The sequence below is a fragment of the Geotrypetes seraphini genome, chromosome 19 (assembly GCF_902459505.1).
Source record: "Geotrypetes seraphini chromosome 19, aGeoSer1.1, whole genome shotgun sequence".
In the NCBI taxonomy this organism is placed as follows: domain Eukaryota; kingdom Metazoa; phylum Chordata; class Amphibia; order Gymnophiona; family Dermophiidae; genus Geotrypetes; species Geotrypetes seraphini.
In genome coordinates this window covers 35,502,208-35,520,029 of record NC_047102.1, presented here as the reverse complement: position 1 = coordinate 35,520,029, position 17,822 = coordinate 35,502,208, and the positions used below count along the sequence as shown (strand labels likewise).

Below are 17,822 nucleotides of genomic sequence, written 5' to 3'. Positions count from 1 at the left end.
TACAGCCTCAGCACCCTGGGGTTGTGGGTTCAAACCCCGCGCTGCTCCTTGTGACCCCGGGCAAGTCACTTAATCCTCCATAGCCCCAGGTACGTTAGATAGATTGTGAGCCCACCGGGACAGAGAGGGAAAAATGCTTGAGTACCTGATTGTAAAAACCGCTTAGATAACCTTGATAGGCGGTATAGAAAATCCTAATAAACTTGTATTTATTTAAATTTACATGTTTTATTTTTTTCCCAAGTATTTCTTTACAATCCTTCAATATATTTTCCCTGTTTTGCAATGACCGAGTCCCAACGACTGGGAAGCTTCATTATTCCATCCAAGACACCGTTTTTGTTCAGTTGTCGAATGGCTCGGGTACCGGCAGAAGAAAGCTCTTCCAGAGATGCAAAACGATGTCCACGCATAGGTTGTTTCATATAAGAACATAAGAACATAAGAACATAAGAACATAAGAAATGCCATCTCCGGATCAGACCTTCGGTCCATCAAGTCCGGCGATCCGCACACGCGGAGGCCCTGGCAGGTGTACACCTATCGTAATTTATAGTCCACCATATCCTTACATACCTCTCTTAAGGAGATATGCATCTAGTTTGCTCTTGAAGCCTAGGACGGTCGATTCCGCAATAATCTCATCTGGGAGGGCATTCCAGGTGTCAACCACTCTCTGAGTGAAGCAGAACTTCCTGACATTAGTCCTGAACCTGTCCCCCCTTAGCTTCATTTCATGTCCTCTAGTCCGTGTCAAATTGGACAATGTAAATAATCTTCTCTGCTCTATTTTGTCGATTCCTTTCAGTATTTTGAAGGTCTCGATCATATCCCCACGCAGTCTCCTTTTCTCAAGGGAGAACAATCCTAGTGTTATAAGTCTGTCCTCGTATTCCAGTTTCTCCATACCCTTCACCAGTTTTGTTGCTCGTCTCTGCACCCTCTCCTTTGGAAAAAGGTCAAAGTCTGGTGGTCTCATGTCTGGACTGTAGGGAGCATGAGATAACACCTCCCAGTCGTTTTTGTGTAGTTTTTCAATGACGACATTCCCTGTGCGCAGGCGAGCATTGTCGTGAAGAATGATTGGCTCAGCCAAGAGCAACTGAGTTCGGGTTTTGTGTATTTTTCTGCGCATTTTTTGACTTAGGCTGGCTTTTGGAGGTTTTTCTCTTTCGATTATGAGCCCCATAGGTTCTAAGAGACCTTATGATTTGAACCTATCCAGCTCTATGATATACACTCCTCCTAGTTTCATATTAAGAACGTGGGGTAGCTTTGAAAATATTAGTGCAACATTTACATATTAATAAATAAACCTACATCACAGTTTCAAAAAAATAATTAATTGTGTTCAGAGCCACAACCTATTAGTTTAAGTTTTAAGTTTAAGTTTATAAGTTTATTAGGATTTTATATACCGCCTATCAAGGTTTTCTAAGCGGTTTTACAATCAGGTACTCAAGCATTTTCCCTATCTGTCCCGGTGGGCTCACAATCTATCTAACGTACCTGGGACTATGGAGGATTAAGTGACTTGCCCGGGGTCACAAGGAGCAGCGCGGGATTTGAACCCACAACCCCAGGGTGCTGAGGCTGTAGCTTCAACCACCGCACCACACACTCCTCCAGAGTATTAGTGTTCAAGTGTACAAAACTAAACATAGGCTGCCATCAGACCATCATTGCAACTAATATTCATAACCAGAATGTTAATAACAAAATCAATTATCTTGATAAAAGGAGCCCTTGAACACTAATAGGTTGTGGGTCTAAGTACTATTCACATGTTTAATTATTTTTTTGAAATAATTAAACATGCTTATTTATTGTGTATATTATTACATTACTTTACATTACAGATTTCTATTCCGCCATTACCTTTCGGTTCAAAGGTATTACAAAAGATTACAAAGGATAACAAAAAGAGTTATGGAAGAAGGGTTACAACGTTAGATCAGAGAAGGTTTCCAAGAGAGGGAAAAGTAGGATCTGGGGTTAGGGAGGGGATGGTAAGAGGGGGGTTAAGCTTTATCATGGTATTAAGCTTTATTAAGGGATTTCTTGAAGCGTATAGTTTTTATTTCCTTTCTGTAGTCTGGGGTTGTTGTCAATAGGTTGGAGACTTGGTTGTCTATCTTCGCTGCCTGAGTGGCCAGTAGTCCGTTGTATAGTTTTTTCCGTTTTACTTCTTTGATTGGGGGGGGGGGGTAAGTGAATGGGGTGTGTGTTTTTCTATGCCTGGTAGAGGTGGTTTGGATGAGGCGGTCGTTTAGGTAGGTTGGGCTGTCTCCATTTATAGTTTTAAATAGTATACAGTAGAATTTAAATTGTATTCTTTCCTGGATTGGAAGCCAATGAGAATTGATGAATGCCTCAGTAATGTGATCATGTTTTTTCAATGAATAGATGAGTCTCAGAGCTGTATTCTGAATTGTCTGTAGTTGTTTAATCATTATTGCAGGGCAGGGGAGGTAGAGGATGTTGCAATAGTCTAGGATACTTAGGATTAGAGATTGTACTAGGAGCTGAAATTGTGTTTTTTCAAAGAATTTTCGGACTTGTCTAAGGTTTCTCATAACTGCGAAAGATTTCTGTATTGTTTTGTTAATTTGTGGTTGCATGGTGCAGCCTCTGTCAATAGTCATACCTAGAAGTTTTAGGGTGGTTTGCAAAGGGTAGTTGAAAGAGTTGATTTCTAAGTTGGTTATGGTTGGGATTTTGTTATTTTCTAGGAGGATGAATTTAGTTTTGTCTGGGTTGAGTTTCAGTTTGTGGTCTTCCATCCAAGTCGTAACTGTAGCTAGAGTTCTGTGTAGTGTGTCTGACATTAAGAGCATTGGTTGGTCGAAAGGAATGAGGATGGTTCTGTCATCAGCATAGCTATAAGAGGATAGGCCTTGTTTGTTCAGGTAAACGCCAAGATATAGGTTGAAGAGAGTAGGGGACAGTGGGGACCTTTGTGGAACGCCGCAGGGGTTGGACCAAGGTTTGGATTTTTCTTTGTCTGATTTTACTTTGTATGTTCTGGATTTTAAGAAACCTTCAAATCATGAGTATACTTTATCTGAGATGCCTATTGAGTCCAAGATTTGCAGTAGGATGTTATGGTCTACCAGGTCAAATGCCGCCGTCAGGTCCAACTGTATGAGCAGCATTTTTTTTTCCAATGCTGAGATGTTGTCTTGCTGTGTCGATAAGGGAGCCTAGTAGTGTCTCTGTGCTGAAGTTAGTTCTGAAGCCGGATTGCGTGGGATGGAGTAAGTTATGGTCCTCGAGATAGTTGGTGAGGAATTTGGCTACTAATCCTTCTGTCAGTTTGATATATAGAGGTATTGAGGCTATTGGTCTGTAGTTGGATGAGAAGTCTGTTGGTCCTTTTGGGTCTTTTATGATTGGGGTGATGATGATTTAAATATTAAGGGCTCCTTTTACTAAGCTGTGTTAGGGCTTTAACGCAGGAAATAGCTCACAATACAGTGCCGCGCGCGTTAGATGCTAACGCCAGTGTTGAGCTGGCATTTGTTCTAGCCGCGTAGCGCGAGATTAGCGAGCGCTAAAAACGCTAGTGCACCTTAGTAAAAGGAGCCCTAAGTTTCCCCTGGCTATAGTGTCAATTTACATATTAATACAAGAAGGAGGGATTATTCTAAAATTTGCAATCTTATTGCAGTAATGTTGAATGCCGAAAGTTAAGGTGTATAACAATCCTGCATTTGCCCAATGTTTCTACGATGCTTTTACACAGTGAAACACACACACACACATATATATATCTATAGGGATGGAGCAAGTGATCAGCTATTTGTGGCTCTGCCTTCATTTTATTTCCAGCAAAGAAATGTGCCCATGTCATCAGTTTTCACAAATGCTAGGAAATGGACTGCAGGCTTCCCAGCTGTGACCCAGGCTGGGAGGGGTGGAAAACAAACAGGCCTGGAGGATTCAGTTTGGGTACAGGCGTACCAGCATCGGAAGGCTGGCTAAAGGACTTTGCTCTCTTCCTTCCCTGAGCTCCGATGCCTGGTTAACAGAAATACTGACTCTGCACCTCAGCTCCCCCTCCCCCCTCCCCACCAGTCTTTCCCATTGAACTTCAAATGCTCTCTGGGTTTAGCTCAGCCTTAACTCTTTTTCCATTCTATCACCCTTTGCTTCTGTTTTTTATTTCTTCCTTTTAACACCCCCCGTACCCTCCACCAGCTCGTTCTGCCCATCTTTTGTTTTTCTTTAATTCTCATTGAGTTCTAAAGTTCTATAAGATGAAATCAAAATGATCTCTTTGCTTACTCTCCATTGCACTGCAAATTTGTACTCGTACAATCCAAGAACAAATTACAAAAATGAAAAATGTGAAAATCAATAAGATGCCAAAACTAGAGGAAATGTGCTGCTTTTAAAGGACCGGCCAGCCAAATATTTGCTGAAATTCAGCAGGAGATAGGCAGCTATCTTCCACTAAGTATCCAGGTGAGCGGCTCTGTCACGCGGCATAGCCCGTCACTGCCGATATTCAGTGGCTGATCAGCTAAGATCAGCAGTCAGACAGACCTGCCTAAAAAAGAGGTTTATCATTGGCTGCTAGGACTTAGCCAGCCAGCTGATGAATATCGACTTTGGTGACTATGTCTCGGTGGGCCAAAATCAAAACTGGAAATTCAATGCTGGTCGCCGGATACGGTGCTGGCATCGAATTTCTGGATTTGCCACTGACTGTGGGGGATAACCAGCTGTCTCCCGTGATCTGAATCTGCCAGTTGTTTGCATCTTATCCTGAAACAAGGACACTGCCACTGAATATTGGCAGTGACTGCGAATGTCGTGCGACACAGCCGTTCACCGGCCTAGCTGCACACCTGGATGCTCAGTGGAAGACAGCTGAATATCAGCAGATAGCTGATTATGTGCTATTTGGCCAACCAGAAGCTGAATATCGGCCAGATTAAAACTGGGCAAAGACAGAGTCCTCTTATCCTGTGACTCTGGAGGGAGTGAAGGGCCACTACTCAGACTGGAGAGAGGTCACAAGCGGTATTCCGCAGGGGTCAGTACTCGAACCACTGCTGTTCAATGTATTTATTAATGACCTAGAAAAAGGGACGAAGGGTGAAGTTATAAAATTTGCGGATGACACCAAACTCTGTGGCAGGGTAGGAACAGTAGAGGACTGCGAAGAATTACAAAGGGATCTGAACAAACTGGAGGAGTGGGCCAATAAATGGCAGATGAGCTTCAATGTGGAGAAATGCAAGGTCATGCATGTAGAGAAAAAGAACCCGAGGTTCTGCTACAAAATGGGGGGGTTGGTACTGGTGGAGAGCAACCTTGAAAGGGACTTGGGAGTGCTGGTGGACACCACAATGAAGCCATCAGCACAATGCACAGCAGCTTCAAGGAAAGCAAACAGAATGTTGGGTATCATCTGATACAACCGGAAACAGGAAGTTGCATCAGAGGAGAGCTTTCCGGCAGACGCACACAACTTCAAGGCTCCGACTGTGGTGGGAGGGAGGGGGCTGCTGGACCGTGCGAAGGGTGCTGGAGGGAGGGAGGGGTGGAGGAGAGAAACAGACGCTGAAGGGAAATGGGGAAGAGAGAGAGGGGAGAAGACGCTGAAAGGGAAATGGGAAAGAGAGAGTGGGGAAAAGATGCTGAAGGGAAATAGGGAAGAGAGAGATGCCACACTATTGGGATGGGGGGGAGCGGAGGGAAGAAGATGGGCACCAGACCAATGGGGAAGGGGTGGAGGGAGAGATGGAAGGGAGAGGCACTGTAACAGAGCATATGTTAGAGACAGAGATAAGGCAATAGATGGAAGTAATTGAATGAGGAGAAGATGAGGAAAGCAGAAACCAGACAACAAAGGTAGAAAAAAAAATTCTATTTCTTTTCTTTCTTTTTTTTTTTTGCTTTAGGATAAAGTAGTGTATTAGTTGTGTTGATAAACATTTATAAACAAAGCCTTGCCGGCTGAACATCTCTTTCTCTAGTTCAGCAGCTAGAACTTTGATTTATAAAATGACAATTGTACAGAATATTGTTTCTTTTTATACTTTAATAAAATAAATTCAGTATAAAACTATTTGAAGGCTTGTGTAGATGGGATCAGATGGTTTGCAAGGCGAGCGGGCCAGGGAGAGAGACAGACAGAAAGAAAGACAAACAGCGGGCAGGGAGAGAGAAAGAAAGACAGAAAGAAAGACAGCAGGCAGGGAGAGAGACAGACAGATAGAAAGAAAGAGAGACCGGGCCAGGGAGAGAGACAGATAGAAAGAAAGACAGACAGACAGTGGGCCATGGAGAGAAACAGACAGCCAGAAAGACAGACAGACAGACAAGGGGCCAGGGAGAGAGCCAGAAAGACAGACAGCGGGCAGGGAGAGAGACAGAAAGAAAGACAGACAGCGGGAGGGAGAGAGACAGAAAGAAAGGAAGAAAGAGACAGGGGCAGGGAGAGAGACAAAGAAAGACAGACAGACATATATTCTAGCACCCGTTAATGTAACGGGCTTAAACAGTAGTCTAGAATATTAGAGCTGTTAATTTTGAGTAAGTGAAAGGTATTTCAGGGTTGAAGTTGTTTAAGAATGATATGTTTGGTTGGTTGTCAATTCACTGAGATAAGCTTTCTGCTTTGTCACTGCAACCACACAAGTAATTTCCTTGAAGAACAGTGAGAAGCATCAGCGGAAACCTTCACAGTTATTGGGACTTTGCTAATTACATTCGACCAAGAGCCAGATAAGGAGTGGATTATGAAACTTTTCTTTAGAAATATAACTAAAATATCCGTGGGCTGTGAGTAGATTTCCTGATATGTTAAGAATGACACAAGTTTAGAGGAATAGTTTCTGGGCTTTGAGATTGGATCTATCACAGTGCCTCTCAAACTGTGTGCCAGGTGTCCCCCAAAGAGATTCTGTGTGCCACGAGAGATTCCAGAATTTTACTTTCATTTAAAAAATTCCCTTCACAAATATACACTAGAATAGATGACATGTACGTTGCGTACGCACAAGTCTGTCAATGTAATGAGCATCTGTGTGCATAAGGATACAACTGCCCAGACAGGCATCATTCTTTGACGTGATTGGTCCTTGAAAACTAACGGCAAGTAATGTTATTTTTATTTTTTATGCAGTATTTATCCTAACTTGAGCAATCAATGCTTTGTTACTGTTTGGATCTCTTTTGCGAACTTGGATTTTCAGCTCTGACAGAAATAAAAAGAAAAGGGAACAACTGCAGATGGTGGAAGATGAAATGCGTATGTGTTTGTTGACTACTGAGCTGCGTTTTGAGTTAATTTGCACTCAAAAACAAGCACATCCATTGCTTGAATAGCAATCCTATTCTATGTACTTTAGTTTCACTGTTGTTACAATTACCCAAGTATAACTTAATGAACTTTAAATAAATAACTCTGAAATTTAATTTTTTTTATTGGTTTTGCAATTTTATAATTTTAATTATAATGTGCCGCGGAAAACATTTGCTCCGTTTAGTTTACCAGAGCTAAAAAAGTTTGAGGGACACTGAGCTATCAGAAATGAGAACAACTTTCATTTTAAGATATCCTGCTACATGGACCACTTTCTATAGCTCCAACTTTATATATGATTTCTCAGATTATTCTGGGAGAAGGGTTGTTGGCGTGATCTTGATTGTTTGGGAGGGGGCACAAGGTTGCATGTCCTTGGGTGGGAGTAGGACCATCCTGTCAAATGGTGGTTCACTCTGCTGTAACAGATCTGCTGAGAGGGGAAAGGTGGACATGAAAGCACTGGGGGTAGAAAGATGAGGAAGCGAATTGCGGATAGTGGTGAGAGAATTGAGGGGATGTGGAAAGAAGGAAGATGGGAGAGCTCTAGGAAGAAGAGTTAATCCACTGGGGGGGGGGAAGAGATAAAAGGGGGAAAATACTGGAAGAGAGTACTAGGTGGGGAATTAGTGAGATAGATTACTGTATATACGGTATTTGGGGTTAAAAAAAACCTTACACCAGATTCCAGCTGATCATTGCCCTGCCACTACTAGAGGATGAGCCAGGTAGCAGAGACGAGGCTTCTTGACAAAACTATCTCAGACGGCATCCTGCACCTTTGATGGTCTGCGCCAAGCAGCTGCATGAGAATACTCAAAAAATAATGTAACATAAGAACATAAGAAATGCCTTACCGGATCAGACCGAGGTCCATCAAGTCCGGCGATCCGCACACGCGGAGGCCCATTTAGGTACTCCCTTTTGGAGACCTGAAAATACCGTATCCCTCAATATGATTTGCAAGAAGGTGTGCATCCAACTTGCGCTTGAAACCCAGAACAGTAGTCTCTGCTACAACGTCCTCTGGAAGAGAATTCCAAGCGCCCACCACTCGTTGTGTGTTGGAGGGCTGCAGAAAAAATAGTTAATGTGTTATTAAAGAAATGACAATTTTGCATAAGGTAAAACTCTTTATAGTTTATATATCTTTCCTTTTAACTGTTAAAGGAAAGTTTTATAAACTATAAAGAGTTTAACCTCATGCACAATTGTCATTTCTTTAATAAGACATTAACTATTTTTTTCTGCGGCCCTGCAAGTACCTACAAATCCAAAATGTGGCCCCGCAAAGGGTTTGAGTTTGAGACCACTGTAATATAGGCACCCTTTAGAGATTTCCCCAGATTGTGTTGGCCTGTATACTTGACTTTAATATCCTGTTCTATTGAGTGGTACTACTTAGAATTTGAGCTTTTTTTTTAATGTTCTGGCCTACTGTTAATATACTCATGTCGTTTGGCAGAGCCTCTATGCAGGTGACTTACAACTACTGATTGTGCCACCAAATTCTAAGAATTTGCTCAGGCGATTACTAAATGTTTATTCTTCTGAGAATCAGTATTGAAAATCCGTGCAGAAATTGTTTAATCAGTTTGCTTCCAGAAAATTTTTTTCACTGACCTACCTGCTATACTCTTGTAAAGCTATAGATCTATAGTCAAAAAGAACTTTTTTTTTCTTATACTATGGGGGGGGGGGGGGGAGACTTTATTGAGTAAAAGTCATAGACTTTATTTTAAATTTCAGTCAAAGAGCAAACAAAAAAGTTCCCAAACTCTGCAGTATCACAACTACATTTCTTTGGCTCAAGTATTCTCGATTTCTTGCATTTTATGCATTGATTGCCTGAAAATCAGTGTCCCACAAACTTCTCAGACGGAAGGCACACTAAAACCAGGTTTGGAAGGCCGGAAGGCACCTGGAAGTGCGCGGACGTCGACGTGATGATGAACCCGTCACTTCGGTGGGGGATCCTGGAGGAGGGGAGGTGCGGGGAAAGGAGGAGAAATGCCAGCAAAGAGAAGAGTCGTCAGCGCAGGCTGACTGCCTATAAGACATGCCTCTCACTGCGAGAAGAATGTCCTATAAGCAGTCAGCCCAGGCCGGCGCCTCTTCGGAGCACACCTGGATTCTTCAGTAGCACACTGGTGCAGTAAACATGGGCCTTAGCATGCGCTTATGCAGGTCTTTCCCAAGTATTAAGGCTGTTTTTACAATGGCCGTAAAATGGCCTTTATTCCATTTTATTTTTAAATTAATGGCCATTAGCGCAGGGCTATTTTTGGAATTTATGGCTGGGCAGCAAACTAGTCAATCTCTTCACAAATCTGATTGGTTGGGGCAGTGATCCCCAAACCTGGTCGTACCCCAGCCAGTCAGGTTTTCAGGATATCCACAATGAATATTCATAAGAGAAATCAGCATGCACTGGTTCCGCTGAATGCAAATCTCTCTTATGAATATTCATTGTGGATATCCTGAAAACCTGACTGGCTGCGGTGCCTCCAGAACCAGATTTGATAACCACTGGGCTAGAGAATTCTGGAATCTGGGACCAGTTATAGAAAAGGCATAGTCTGAAGTCTTTATTAACCTAGTTCGTTGTAAAGAAGGGTCTTTCACAATAATGGTGCAGGAACAGGATAAGGATAAGGAATGAGAGAAAGAATAAAAATATAACATGTAGTCAGTCCTTTGTATCCAGTGAAATAGACAGTTAGCAAATTTAGGGTTGGCCAACAGATAGTATGGATGGGCACGATGCATTTCTTCTACATTCCCCTCCCATCTACCCCAGTCACTTCCCCTTGCTCCATTCTCATTCCCACTCCCTGTTTCCTGCCCTTTCCTTAACCCTCCCCCAGCCAGCTTAATTAAATAGCTTAGCTAAGTCCCACCACTTCAGTGGTCTCAAACTCGCGGCCCACCAGGTACTATTTTGAGGCCCTCGGTATGTTACCATTGTTCTGGAACATTGCCCGCCTCAGTGCTGCAACCTCACGCAAGCGCATTCCTGAGTCTGTACGCGATTGTGAGGTGGAGTGGAGAGGACATTCGCGTACAGACGCAGGAAAGCGCTTGCGTGAGGTTACAGCAGTGAGGTGGGCAACGTTCCAGAACGTAAGGTAACCAATGGAAACAGCGCAGCTTGTGCGTGGGCACGCAATCTCGTGAACTCTCGCGAAATTCGGCACCTCTCCTGGCGGTGACTGCTTGATGTAAGATGGCGGTTGTGTCCCAGTGCTGGAGGAGGTGAGAGCTGAATGCGGTTGCGGATGTGACCACCGGACAATTAAGGCAAAAGTCGGATATTGATTCTCCCCTAGAGGACATCAAAATCTTGTCTCTTTCACGTGATACTTTAGAATCTAAATCACAATTTTGCATGAGGTAAAACTCTTTATAGTTTATAAATCCTTCCTTAATTGCTTCTGATCATTTCAGCAATACACAGCTGAAAGCAGTGCAACATGCAGAAAGTGATAAACTATCTGAACTTCACTTTCTGCAATTTGCTCTGCTTTCATCTGTGCATAGCTGAAACGATCAGAAGCAATTAAGGAAACTCATCTCTTCAAAAAACACTTCCCATCATCATAACCTCACAAAAGTATTAGAAAATGCTCTCATGACTACCCTAACACCACCACCAGCAACACCTCGAATCCGGACAGTATTATATGTATTCGTCTAAACAACAGAATCCGGACAATATTATCTCTATTCGTCTAAACAACCTATCACTATCTACTATCTGCTACCAATTTATCCTGGAAAAGTCCAGAATAACAATTGTAACTTAACGCATTCTTGATTACATGTACTGCAATGCTACTGGAAATGTCCAGTCTTCTAACTTGTAATCCGCTTAGAACCGCAAGGCACAAGCGGAATAGAAATCACTAATGTAATGTAATTTGTAAACTACGAGTTTTAGCTCATGCAAAGTTGTCATTTCTTTAATAAGACATTAACTATTTTTTCTGTGGACCCTCCAAGTACCTACAAATCCAAAATGTGGCTCTGCAAAGGGCTTGAGTTTGAGACCGCTGACCAGCTGAACACAGGGAAATACTTTTAAAACCAATAGGAGGAAATTTTGTTTTTTACTCAGAGAATAATTAAGCTCTGCAACGTATTGCCAGAGGTTGTGGTAAGAGCGGATAGCACAGCTGGTTTTAAGAAAGGTTCCTGGAGGAAAAGTCCATAGTCTGCTATTGATGAAAGACAGGGGGGAAGCCATTGCTTGCCCTGGAATGTTGGTACTCTTTGGGTTTTGGCCAGGTACTAGTGACCTGGATTAGCCACTGTGAGAACAGGCTACTGGACTTGATGGACCATTGGTCTGACCCAGTAATTTAGGTGCTCCTAAGTACAATTCTATAAAAGGTGCCTAACTTTTAAATAAATTCAGAAGGCATCATTAATAGAATCAGGACCCATGTGATCAAACTTCCTAATGTATTATTTATAAAAATTCAAGGAATTGTGCTTTGAAGACCCAAATGATAGAGTTAACAATAATCAGTGGCGGTTTGCACTAGTGAGTTAGTTCCGACTGTTTGAAGACTCCAGGCCAGGGACCAGTTGTTTCTGCTGTCTGTTTTGCTGTGGACCTGCAGGAGCAGATTAGACCATGGGAAGAATTTCTGAGAACAATGACTGGGTTGTTGTTGTTCAGGGGTTTTTGCTCGTCTACTTCTCCTCACCTGCGGAAAACAAATAGGCCACCCCTACTCTGTCCATCCATAAAGTGCTTTGTTTGACTTGCAATCCTTTGTGTGGCTGCAGTTTTCATTAAAGGCCTCGGCCTGTCCACTAGCCACACTGTGTCACTGCCACAATCTCTTTGCTGAATGCAAGTAGGCTCTGCCCCGTTATCTGTTTGCTAGGGATCAGATATCATTTGCAGCAACATGGGAAATGTCAATGACATATCCTATGTCATTTCATATCATTAACAAAATGAAAACGCCGTGTAATAGTTTGTAGAAAAGACATATTCTGTCCTGATAATGCGTGTATAAGTGAGCCATTGAGCACCATCGGATATCTATGAATTAGTGCAGGCTCGATCAGGAAAGAGTGAAGAGTGCAATTTTTGCACAGACGGCAAACTCAAGACTATATTCTATACATGGCACCCCATAAATCAGCCCAAATCCCCCCCCCCCCCCGGTTCTATAAGCCATGTTTAAAGTTTTTTCGATAAGAGTAAATTTGATCACGTATCCCCTCTGCTCAAGGAATTCCATTGGCTTCCAGTGTATCTCAGAATTCAATTTATGTGCATTTGTATTGTATTTAAGATCCTATTTGGCATTTTTGCCCCTTTGATTCTTTTAAACTGAAATGTTCATAGATCTCATCTTGCCAGAAGTTCTCAAAAATTAAAACTTACATTTCCCTCTCTCAGTGGTAAAAACAGACCCTTAAGAGATTTAGTTATTCTTTTGCTTTTAAATTAACTGAATTCTGGAATGCTTTACTGCTTACATGAAGAAGTTTAGGTTCTTTTGCTTTATTCCGGAAAGTTCTGAAAACTTTTTTGTTTGCTAAACATTTTGAAAATTAACTATTTCAGTCCATTTTCCCTTGTCAAGTTTATGTATTATATATTACATTATTGTTAACCGAGTTGAGCTCCTCTTGATTGATGACTTGTAACATAGTAGATGATGGTAGATAAAGACTCGAATGGTCCATCCAGTTTGCCCAACCTGATTCAATTTAATTGTTTTATTCTTCTTAGCTATTTCTGGGAAAGAATCCAAAGCTCTGCCCGGTACTGTTCTTAGGTTCCAACTACTGAAATCTCAGTCAAAGCTCACTCCAGCCCATCTACACCCTCCCAGCCATTGAAGCCCTCCCCAGCCCATCCTCAACCAAACGGCCATACACGAACACAGACTGTGTAAGTCTGCCCGGTACTGGCCTTAGTGCTTCAATATTTACTATTATTTTCTGATTCTAGATCCTCTGTGTTCATCCCACGCTTCTTTGAACTCCGTCACCCTTTTTCCTCTCCACCACCTCTCTCGGGAGCATATTCCAGGCATCCATCACCCTCTCCGTAAAGTAGAATTTCCTAACATTGCTCTTGAATCTACCACCCCTCAACCTCAAATTATGTCCTCTGGTTTTACCATTTTCCTTTCTCTGGAAAAGATTTTGTTCTACGTTAATACCCTTCAAGTATTTGAACGTCTGAATCATATCTCCCCTGTCTCTCCTTTCCTCTAGGGTATACATATTCAGGGCTTCCAGTCTCTCCTTATGCGTCTTCTGGCGCAAGCCTCCTATTATTTTCGTCGCCCTCCTCTGGACCGCTTCAAGTCTTCTTACGTCCTTCGTCAGATACGGTCTCCAAAACTGAACACAATACTCCAAGTGGGGCCTCACCAACGACTTGTACAAGGGCATCAACACCTTCTTCCTTTTACTGTCTATGCCTCTCTTTATACAGCCCAGCATCCTTCTGGCAGCAGCCACCGCCTTTGTCGCACTGTTTTTTTCGCCTTTAGATCTTCAGACGTTATTACCCCAAGGTCCCTCTAAGTTTTAGTTTAGTTTAGTTTAGAACAGCGCTTACACCCGGGAACTGTGTCTAAATTTAGACAAGGCCATTTGCATCAAAGAAAACATGGTGCAAATGCCGGTGCCTAAATTTCGATGCGGATGCCCATATTCTACAACAACGCACTTAACTGAAAGTAGCGCCTTCAATATGCTCAGAACAGCCCATGACCTACCCGTTTCCATGCCCCCCTTTTTGGATTCGTGCATAAAATGTAGACGTAGATCCCACGCTTAAATTTATACACGGAACTTATAATTGATTTTAATTAGTACCAGTAATTGCTTGTTAAGAAGCTAATTCTCGGCGCTAATTAACTTGCTATTCAATTAAATTGTGTGGGAAATTTGGGTATGTGGCCAAAATTGCACACTCAATTTTTAGTGCTTTTTTTTAGAATTTGGGGGTCAGTGACATGACCCTTGATACGAAATTGAAGACTAACCAAACCAAACCAATGCTGCAAATGACACAGGAAATTACATGAAACAACCCTCCCCCCCTCCTCATTTAAGCCACAGTAGACGTTTCCACCTCGGCCCGGATCACTGAATACTCCGATGCTGCTCTGATGCTCATGGAATTCCTATGAGCGTTGGAGCAAGTGTCAGAGCATTTAGCGCCTTAGACCACGGTAGAAACCTCTACCACAGCTTAGTAAAAGAGAGCCAAAAATTTTGGAGCGACCCATCCACAGTATCTACCAAGAGATGGTCAGGAATTTTGCCCTTCACAGTACTTTCTACCATTTTGTCCAGCATTGACTTTTGGCTAACTCTACTCTTCTCCCGGAATAGCAGACGTACCATGTATTTTTCAACATTTTCAAGGGTGGGTGGGATGATGAAGGGTTTCTAGAAAAATCTTGCTGCCTACTTATTTGGACAAATGGTATCCCTAGCAAGGAGTGCTGCAGGATGTAGAGTTATTATGGAAGCTCCATGATGGAAGTGCAGGCCAGGGAGGTAAGGAGAGTTCCTTGGTGGAGATGCACAGAGTGTTGCAGGACAGGGAGATGTAAAGGGCTCCAACATGGAGATTCAGGAAGTGCTGCAAATCCAAATTCTGGCTAGCAGAGCTGTATAAAAGCAGCTCTTACAACTCGCACTGTATCTGTTCTATGCAGCCCTTCAATTTTCATTTTCAAGAGCAATAATCATGTTTCAATTGGCAAGAAAATGAAAATATAGATCCCTGCACATAAAACCCAAGGGGATGAAACTAAAGTGCTGGTATACTTAGAAATGTGGAAAGAAAACCTTTCCTGTGGTCAAGGCTTCCGCCTGAAATTCATTCATACAGAAATTCCATTCAGATTTTTCTTGCAAACAGTTATCTCCCTGGGCTTGATTCCTAAAAATTTACGAGCACTTAATCCTCCTCACTTAAATAATTCACTGACTAGGCAGACTAAGGAAGAGAGAAAAGGGGGAGGGGGGGAAGTTTGTAAATGCTACATATGAGGATATATTCATTTATTAGGGATTATTTACAGCCTTTTTGAAGAAATTCACCTAAGTTAATGTACAGCACAATAAAAACATACAGTGGCAAAAAATATTCAATGATACAAATTACACCATAGTATGCCACCAATTATAACTCCCTTGCCAAGACTTACATGAGGGAAAGAGGGGTTTAACTTGTACCATTTTTAGCTGTAGCTCAGGGCAATTTACTTCCAGGCAGTAACTTGGCCAGACCAATCATTTTGGGTGTGTCCACAGTCAGGATGGATGGGCCTTCCAAAAAAACTTTCTCCCCTTTTCTTTGTCCTGCGTCTTTCTCCCTCTCCTCCAACCCCAGATCCAGCATTATTTTCCCCCCCCCCCCCCACAACTCACCTGTGACATGACAGTCCCCTGGTCTACCTCATCATTTTTGCCAGCACAGCAGTGACACATCTCCATTGCCTGTGCCAGCCTCGCAGGCTTCCCTCTGTTGCATCCAGGAAACAGGAAGTGGGATGCAGCAGGGCCAGCTTCACCTATGGAGCAGGTGAAGCTCTGGCCCAGGGCACTAAATGCCTCGGGCCATGATGTCACTCTCCCTTATGTTAAGCTTGGACACTTCCCTCCTCCTCCTCCTCCCTCTTCTGACGCTGCTACCAGGTCCTGACAGGGTACAACTTCATCAGCCAGTTGCCATGAGTGGGAAGGACCAGCATCAGCGGAGGGAAGTGCAGCACTTCCCTCCTCCTTCCTCCTGTGATACTACAGTACTGCTTGACACTGACACTAGCCTGTGAAGTTGCATCCTAACAGGGCCTTGCAGTAGCATCAGATGAAGCAGGAGGAGTTTGGCCGTGGACCAGGACAGGGTGCGGCGGGGCAAGGACCAAGGGGTCGAGCCGGTCCTGAATGCTGGCAGCAGAGGTGTGTCATTGCTGCACCAATGAAGATGCTGAAATAGAGCAGAATGGGAGGGAAGAGCTGCCAGGTCACAGGGGGTTGCCAGATTCAAGGGTAGAAGATGGCAAATGGAGGATGGCAAATGTTAAGGTTGCCCCTTAACATTTTTGCTGGGCCATTTAGGATGAGCCCGACCCAACAGTGGGTAGGCCCGTGCCCACCCAAGTCTACCCAAACTATGCCACTGCTTCCAGGTACAACAGGTATTTGTCTGTTCCCAGAAGAACAGACTCTAACTTTGTGTCCGAACAATGGAAAGTAAAGGGGATGAGACTTGATAAACTGCTTTTTCTGCTTGGTTACACAATCAAAACAGTTCACATATTTTTACACAAGTACTTATTTTGTGACTTGACCAGAGTCATAAAGAGCAACAATGGTAATTGAACCCGCAACCTTAGGGGATTGAGGCAGCTGCTCTAACCACTAGGCCAGTGGTTCTTAAACGTCTCCTGGGGGACCCCCAACCAGTCAGGTTTTCAAGAAATCTCTAATTAATATTCATAAGGCAGATTAGCATGCCTGTCACCTCTAATATATGCAAACCTGCCTCATGCATATTCATGCACACTGGCTGCCCATCACTCACCGTCTCACCTATAAAATACTCCTCCTTACTTTCAAAACAAAAAACTCCCACCTACCAGCTTTCACTGACAAACTTGTAATTCCGTACACATCCTGTAGGGCTCTCCGATCTAACGACCAAAACCTACTCACCATTCCATCGATACGAGAACTTTTTTGAGGACACTCTCCGCAAATCCCTCTTTGTGGAACGCCCTTCCAACAGACCTCCGATCAGAAAACTCTTTAGAAAAATTAAAAACAAAACTCAAGACCTTTCTATATACTCTTTAATGCCAGCTCTCTTTGAAAATTCACTTTCTCTCTCAGAAGTATTTTGGAAAATCAAACGCTTCTTTTGAAGCGAGCCTTACCTTAATGCATTTCCCTCTTCCATTTACCTGCTTTTATTTTTATTTTTGATCTCGATGTATTTACAAACGTCCCTTCCCCTATGTCCCTCTCGTTTCATGTACGCTAGTGCGCAAACGCTCCCCTGCTATTAGCCTTAAATACAATATTATTTTTTAAAATCTCGTTTTATTGTTAACTGTTTAGCTACTCGTCTGATAAACGGTATATCAAAAACAAAGAAAACTTGAAACTTGATCTTGAAAACCCCCAGGACGTGCCCACTGCACGAGGACAATTTCTCCACACAAGGGGTTGGGACTTGCTATACTGCTTTTTCTGTGTGGTTACACAATCAAAGCAGTGTACCTATTTTAGACAGATACTTATTTTGTATCTGGAGCAATGAAGTGTTAAGTGACTTCGCCAGAGTCACAAGGACCTACAGTAACGTGCCCAAGGGCATGGGGAGCATCAGTGCCATTCAAACCCTGGCTTCCTTGGTTATTAGCTTACTGTTTTAACAGTAAACCACTTCACCAGTTGTCTGGAGAGCATTGATTAGACCCAAATACATTTCCATGTACAGTATACC

The 17,822-nt window shown here is 42.9% G+C and overlaps 1 long non-coding RNA gene across 1 annotated transcript in view; it reads right to left on the bottom strand.

Moving 5' to 3' along the window:
• LOC117352115 overlaps positions 1-17,122 on the bottom strand; it is a 51,123-nt gene extending 34,001 nt beyond the window's left edge. The window contains exon 1 of the long non-coding RNA XR_004537581.1: positions 17,030-17,122. This is a non-coding gene — a long non-coding RNA (uncharacterized LOC117352115). The remainder of the gene's footprint in view (positions 1-17,029) is intronic.
• Between the last annotated feature and the right edge of the window lie 700 nt (positions 17,123-17,822).